The sequence below is a fragment of the Musca autumnalis genome, unplaced genomic scaffold (assembly GCF_047663935.1).
Source record: "Musca autumnalis isolate F117 unplaced genomic scaffold, ASM4766393v1 scaffold_3, whole genome shotgun sequence".
In the NCBI taxonomy this organism is placed as follows: domain Eukaryota; kingdom Metazoa; phylum Arthropoda; class Insecta; order Diptera; family Muscidae; genus Musca; species Musca autumnalis.
This window is the reverse complement of record NW_027411866.1, coordinates 146,266,018-146,272,822: the sequence shown is the minus strand read 5'-3', so window position 1 is coordinate 146,272,822 and position 6,805 is coordinate 146,266,018. Positions and strand designations below refer to the sequence as shown.

Here is a 6,805-nt window from a genome sequence, read left to right as displayed (position 1 = left end):
GGGAGTGACCCTAAGGAGAAGACATTTTTTGCTCTTTTGAGGAGGAGATACCGGAGTGAATGGACCGGTATGGCCCTCCATCGAACTTAAACTAAGTTTAGATAAAATATTACGAAGACTACATTTTGGGTCTAATCGGTTGATCCGTTCGAGAGTAATCGTGCGCTCCCGCCACTTGATGCCGTCGGGTTTTTCACAGCCTTCGGACCATTTTCTCAGGAAACATGTACTTGCCACTGAAAAACATGTACCTTCGTAATGCAGACAGCGAATACAAGTTGTTGCAAAAATAATCAAAGCGATTCGTGAGTAGTCCTTGAACTGCACCTTTCCCAAATTTTGTGTGGGAAGTACCCCAAGGAGTGAACCGATATAGTCCATATTCGAACTTTATCTCAGATTCGTAGAAATTTTACGATGTGCAATGTATGGACCAATTCGGTTACTACCTTTGAGAGTTATTTTGGGGAAGGTACCCTAAGGAGTTGACTGATATGACCCACCTTCGAACTTCAACTTACTTTGGACAAAGGGCAAATTTTGGACCGACAACACCAGGGCTTTTTACATGACTAAGATATTGGGGAGTCAACATTACGCTGCTGGATATTAACAACCGCTGAAAAATATGTTGTTGTCTTAGCCGGAAACACCAACTAAATACCTTGTGCGTGTCATTCTCCTGTGAGGTATGAACAGTTAAAAGACCTGGCCCTCTTATTTCAAGGCCCCTTGCAGTGAGAAACGATCTTTTCAAGGAAAAATCAGAGTGAGAAAGTTTCTTGGTTACAAAACAAAGCAAAGACAAAAACAACTCGGTAAAACCATCTGTTTGCTCAGCTAAATATTGCTCTGCGATTAGCCAGCCACCACACATAACAAAAAAGTAGACAAGAAAACAGAAAACACAACAACAAAATGGGCAGACGACCCCAAAGGAAGATCCAACCCAAGACGCTATACACCGTCGTAAAGCAAATAAACAAAAGAAGACAGCAACAACAAGTAGCGCAAGAGCTCCACCGCGCATAGAATCAACAACAAAATCAACAAAGATGTGGAGCTGGTTGTTCCAAAGCAAGAAAAAAACAATGAATACAACGAGCGAGCGAGCGGCGGTGAGCGATTAAATATGAATGGATAGATGGAAGATGTGTGTACGACGACGCCGCTCTGTGGGATCATGACATGGCAGAGCAGCAGCGAAGCAAACAGCGGCGCCACTACCAAACAACAAAATTGTTAAACGCATTCGTTGGAACACTTCAGTTTCGATTGAACACTGCTTGGCTAACGACGTCGCCGCAGTTGATGTGAATGAAGAATAGAAAACAAACCGAAAGAAGCAGATTCAGTGTCTAGAAGAAAATACGCGTCGCGTTTTCCCCATCCACTGACCAACCAAGTGATTTGTGAATGAGAATGTGAGAAAATTCGTGGAAAATTGTAATAACAACGACAAAGAAAAGAAAATTTTAAAGAATAAATAAATGAAAATTACCCCAAAAGAAAATTGTCATCTATGGTGATGAGGTCCATAGATAGAAACGACAATAAAAAATTAAGAATAAAAAAGTAATAAAAATTTTCAAGATCAAAATAATACAAATACAACAAAAGAAGAAATAGCTAAAAGTGTTGTAATTGTTTATAAGAAATACAAGAATAAAAAATAATATTTTTTATAATGACAACCTTAAATATAACAGCCGTTTTTGCAGAGAACTTCAAGTGTTGCTAATCACCTGAAAAAGCCGGTTTCTTCCACGACTACTTCAAAAAAAGTAAGATTTTTGGGTATATCTCATCATCACCATGACCAACCACCAACCAACCACTACTAACAAACTGAACTCAACTCAACTGGTTTAACTTAACCAAGAAACATTAAACAAAAGGAAACAACAACAAAGAAAAAAAAATAAAACAAAAAAAAAACCCAAAATACATTTATTCTTCACTGAAGCATACATCCCATGTACCCCTCACTCTAAGCCGAGGGAGGGAGCATCTGCCATGAAGACATCCGCAATTATACTTATTCCTCATCCAGTTTCAGTTAGATATTTTACCGCAAAAGTAAATCTTTAGTTAGTATTGTTTTTAGCCGCAAGACAATAACTGAAAATGCCGCCGACAACATCCCGAAGTGTAGTAATGAAATACAGATCAGCTTTAACGACTTTACTATACCCCTTCCCTTAGGCAGGTTTTCAAATGTAAATTTTAATGTTAGGTCGTAACATACATAAAAGAAATTATTTTTCACTTTCTTTTAGCCGAAAGTGATTTCTCAAATGGGGGCTTACAATGCCAAGGGTGAAAAGATTAATGGTTTGTTACCAAGAGATCGGGTTTTTTCTGGGTTGTCCAGAACTAATGAAGACTTGAGTTATAAAAAAGAGAGGGGAGGTTCTGGGAAAATAGTTGCTTATCTTGCCGGGTTTTTCCACTAAGAGATAATAGGTCTGACATAGAAAATCAATTAGAAATACTCTCAGCCTGTGTGAATTGAAACTACTTTTTATACCCTCAGCATTTATGCTAACGAGGGTATATACACTTGCATACGGACAAAATGTGTCTCATCGAAATGATGGTTTTAGACCCCAAGTATGTTTGGACGAAAGTGTTTCAGACAATTTGGAGTTGATTTAGCCATGTCCGTCTGTCTGGCTGGAGCGCACGATAACTCTCGAACAGATCAACCGATTCGGTCCAAAATTTGGCTTTCGAAATATTTTGTCCAAACTTAGTTTAAGTTCGAAGATGGGTTAGATCGGTCCCCTCCTTCCGGTACCTCCCCCACAAAAGATCGGAAATGTTCGGAAAATTTGTGCGCACGATAACTCTTGAAGGAAGTAACCGATTTGGTCCATACTTTGTACATCGTGAAATTTCTACCAGACTTAGATCAGGTTCTAATATGGACTCAATCGGTCCACTCCTTCGCGTACCTCCCACACAAAATTTCGGAACAGTTCAGTTTAGGACCTGCTCTCAAATCGCTTTGATTTTGGTTGCAATAACTTGTATTCATTGCCCTCCATACGACATACTTCCTGAGAAAAAAGGTTCAAAAACCCCTATTACATCGTGTGTAGTGGTTGGATTGCAAGATAACGGATCTGCGATTCGGTCCAAAATGGGGACTTCGTAATATTTGTTCCAAACTTAGTTTAAGTTCGAATATAAGCTCCTTCAGGTACCTCAACCACAAAAATTCAAAAATGTTCGGAAAAATTGTGCGCTTAATAACTCTTGAAGAGAGTGTTCGATTTGGCGCATACTTTACACATCCTAATATATATACCAGGTATAGATCAGGTTCGAATATGGACTATATTTTTCCACTCCTTCGGGTACCTCCCACACAAATTTTCGGATAAGTTCACTTTAAGACATGCTCTCAAATCACTTTGATTTTTGTTGAAGCAACTTGAATTCGCTGTCTCAATTACGACGGTAAAAAGATTTTCAGGGGGAAATCCATACTTCTTGAGAAAACAGCCTAAAAGGAGTAAAATCCCCATAGTTTCTAGAGAGCACGATTTGGTCCAACATTTGGCCTTCGTCATATTTAGCCCAAACTTAGTTTGAGTTCGAAGATGGGCAATACCGATCGACAACTTCCGGAACTTACCCGCCCCCCCCCCCCTAATTTTTACAAAAATGTGACTAAAATGGTGTGCACGATATCTCCTGAACGGGGCAACCAATTTGGTCCAAACTTGGGTCTCTTAATATTTTGTCCAAATTTAGTTTAACCTCCAAAATGGCCCATATCGATCCTCTCCTTAGGGTACCTTCCCCACACAATTTCAAAATTAGTGTCTAAGTGCACTTTAGGGCCTGTTCGAAGATCCTTTGGAAATGCATACCAATGCTGTTCTTTGTGGTCCTGTCTACAGCGATATTATGTTTTCGTGTACACGTCCATGCTTCCTGCTTTACTGGTCCAAAAGTTATACCATGACCCAATGAAATGACTAGTGGGCGCGATATCTATCGAAAAGATATGACTCCCAATATAAGATACACTTCGGCAGGTTCAAATGTCCAAAAAGGGCCACAAAATTTTGAAAAGACCATAAATACATTCGATCTGGCCGTAGATGAAAGTTTCAATTCACATAGGCTGAGCGTATATCTCTGTCGGCAAAACCGACAAACACTTTTTTACTTGTTCCTCTAAAAAATTATGTAGGTATTTAGTGGGGTTTTCGGCCCACTTTAGACTTATGAACTTGCCGGCAAAAGTATGGCTTTGGATTAAAGCTCAAAAATGTTTTTGAGAAGGTACCTATTTTAATGGTCCAGTCTCTTTTGGCGGTGGTTTCTAATTTGTGAGTCATAGATATCGAGCCTACCAGTCATTTCAGATGGTCAACGGTGGGGGAGGTACCGGAAGAAATGAGAGCAGGACTTCAACTGCACTTTTCCGAAAGTTTGTGTGGGAGGTACCCGAAGGAGTGGACCACATGATCCATATTCGAACCTGATCTATGTCTGGTAGAAATATTACGATGTGAAAAGTATGGAGCAAATCGGTTACTGCCTTTTGAACTTTCTTCCGGAAGGCCTTTGAAGGTTTCAGCGTTATTTAACCGAAATGGATGAAATTTGGTATTTAGAACTTGATGGTGTTATAAAAAAAATCCCAAAAGGGAAATATCGGTATAGGTCCACGTCGTCATATAGCCCCTATAGAAGGGTACCTTCCGATTTTCGGTATTATGAAAGTTGTGGCCTCAATATACAACCGAAATAGCTGAAATTTGCCATTTAGTCTTCGTTGGGGGTATACAAGTAAGTTTCCACCAGAATTTGTCGGTGTAGGTTTACGTCTTCATATAGCCCTTACAGAACGGTCCCTCCCGATTTTCGGTATTTTGAAGGTTTTATCAAACCGAAATGGTTGAAATGTGGTATTTAGTCTTCGATGGCTGTATAAAATATTCCAGAACAGAATTTACAGTGTAGGCCCACGTTTTCAAAAAGATCCCATAGGAGGGTACGACACGATTTTCAGCATTTTTAAGGTTATGGCCTGAATATCCAACCGAAATGGCTGAAATAGCCCGAATTTGAGGAGCATTTTCTTTTTTAACAAATTCTAAGTTTTTTTTATTTTTTTATTTTTTTAAAATGTGTCTCATCGAAATAATGGCTTTAGACCCTATGTATGTTTGGACGAAATCCGTTGTTGATTTAGCCATGTCCGTCCGTCCGTCCGTCTGGCTGGCTGGAGCGCACGATAACTCTAGAACCGATCAACCGATTCGGTCCAAAATTTGGCTTGCGTAATATTTTGTCCATCTTAGTTTAATTTCGAAGATAACCCATCTTCCACTCCTTCCCGTACCTCCCCCAAAAAAGTTCGAAAATGTTCGGAAAATTTGGTTCATACTTCGCACATCGTTAAATTTCTACCGGACATAGATCAGGTTCCAATATAGACTCAATCGGCCTACTCCTTCAGGTACCTCCCACACAAAATTTCGGAAAAATTCAGTTTAGGACCTGGTCTCGAATCGCTTTGATTTTTGCTGTAACACCTTGTACTCACTGCCCACCATAAGACGGTACAAGTTTCATCAGGGAGAAAAAACACTGATAGGTGCAAAAAATCCCTTCGACACCGTGTGTAGAAGTTGGAATTCAAGATAACTCTCGAACGGATCTGCCGATTCGGTCCAAAATTTTGCCTTCGTAATATTTTGTCCAAACTTAATTTAAGTTCGATTCACTCCTTCAGGTACCCCACCCAAAAAAAATTCAAAAATATTCGGACAAATTGTGCGCACCATAACTCTTTAAGGGAGTGATTGAGTTGGTCCATGCTTTACACATCCTTATATATCTACCAGATATAGATCAGGTTCGAATATGGACTATATTTGTCCACACCTTCGGGTACCTCCCACACAAAATGTCGGATAAGTTCACTTTAAGACTTGCTCCCGAGTCACTTTGATTTATGTTGAAGCAACGTGCATTCGCTGCCTTAATTACGACGGTAAAAGTTTTTTCAGGGGCAAGTCCATACTTATTGAGAAACCAGAACGGAATGTGTAAGAAATCCCATATGTAGTGGCTGCAGAGCGCGATAACTCTCGAACTGATCAACCGATTTGGTCTAAAATTTGGCATTCGTCATATTTTGTGCAAACTTAGTTTCAGTTCGAAGATGGGCAATACCGGTCCACAACTTCCGGTACTTCCCCCCAATATTTAAAAAAGGTCACTAAAATGGTGTGCACGATATCAATTGAACGGAGCCAAAAAATTCTGAAAATACCCTAAATACATTCGATCTGTCAGTACACACAGTAAAAAGGCCTCTCTAACACATGTCCCAAACATATTTTGCAGTAAACATATATTTGTTTTCAAGCTGTCATAACAAATGTTTGGGTCCTGCAAACAAATAATATGTGTGGGTGCAAACAAATACAAACCCAAAAGCCAAAAAAAAAAATACAAATACATGTACCAGGTGGCGCTTTCTGAGAGGAAGGGAGCGTAAATGTCAATGTGAAACACATTGAAATGTATGCTCACTTCTTCTCAGCACATTTACAAATGGTGGTGTTTTACATAAAAAAATTCCAAAGAAAGACAAAACAGACTTTAATAAAAGAAAAACTGAATGAAATAACTTATAAAAAGTCCCACTTTTAAAAAGAAAAAATTATATAGAAACATCGTTGAACGCTTCTCCTTAGTTGTGAAAACACATTTTCCTCAAAGTTGAAATCATCAGCGGAAAATCGGCATCTGGAATCAAATGATTATATAATGT

The 6,805-nt window shown here is 39.2% G+C and overlaps 1 protein-coding gene across 1 annotated transcript in view; it reads left to right on the top strand.

Annotated features, from left to right (window-relative positions):
* The first annotated feature begins 1,257 nt into the window (after positions 1 to 1,257).
* LOC141397880 (uncharacterized) overlaps positions 1,258 to 6,805 on the top strand; it is an 81,173-nt gene continuing 75,625 nt past the window's right edge. The window contains exon 1 of the mRNA XM_073974719.1: positions 1,258 to 1,784. The gene's annotated coding sequence lies outside the window, so the exon portion shown is untranslated. The remainder of the gene's footprint in view (positions 1,785 to 6,805) is intronic.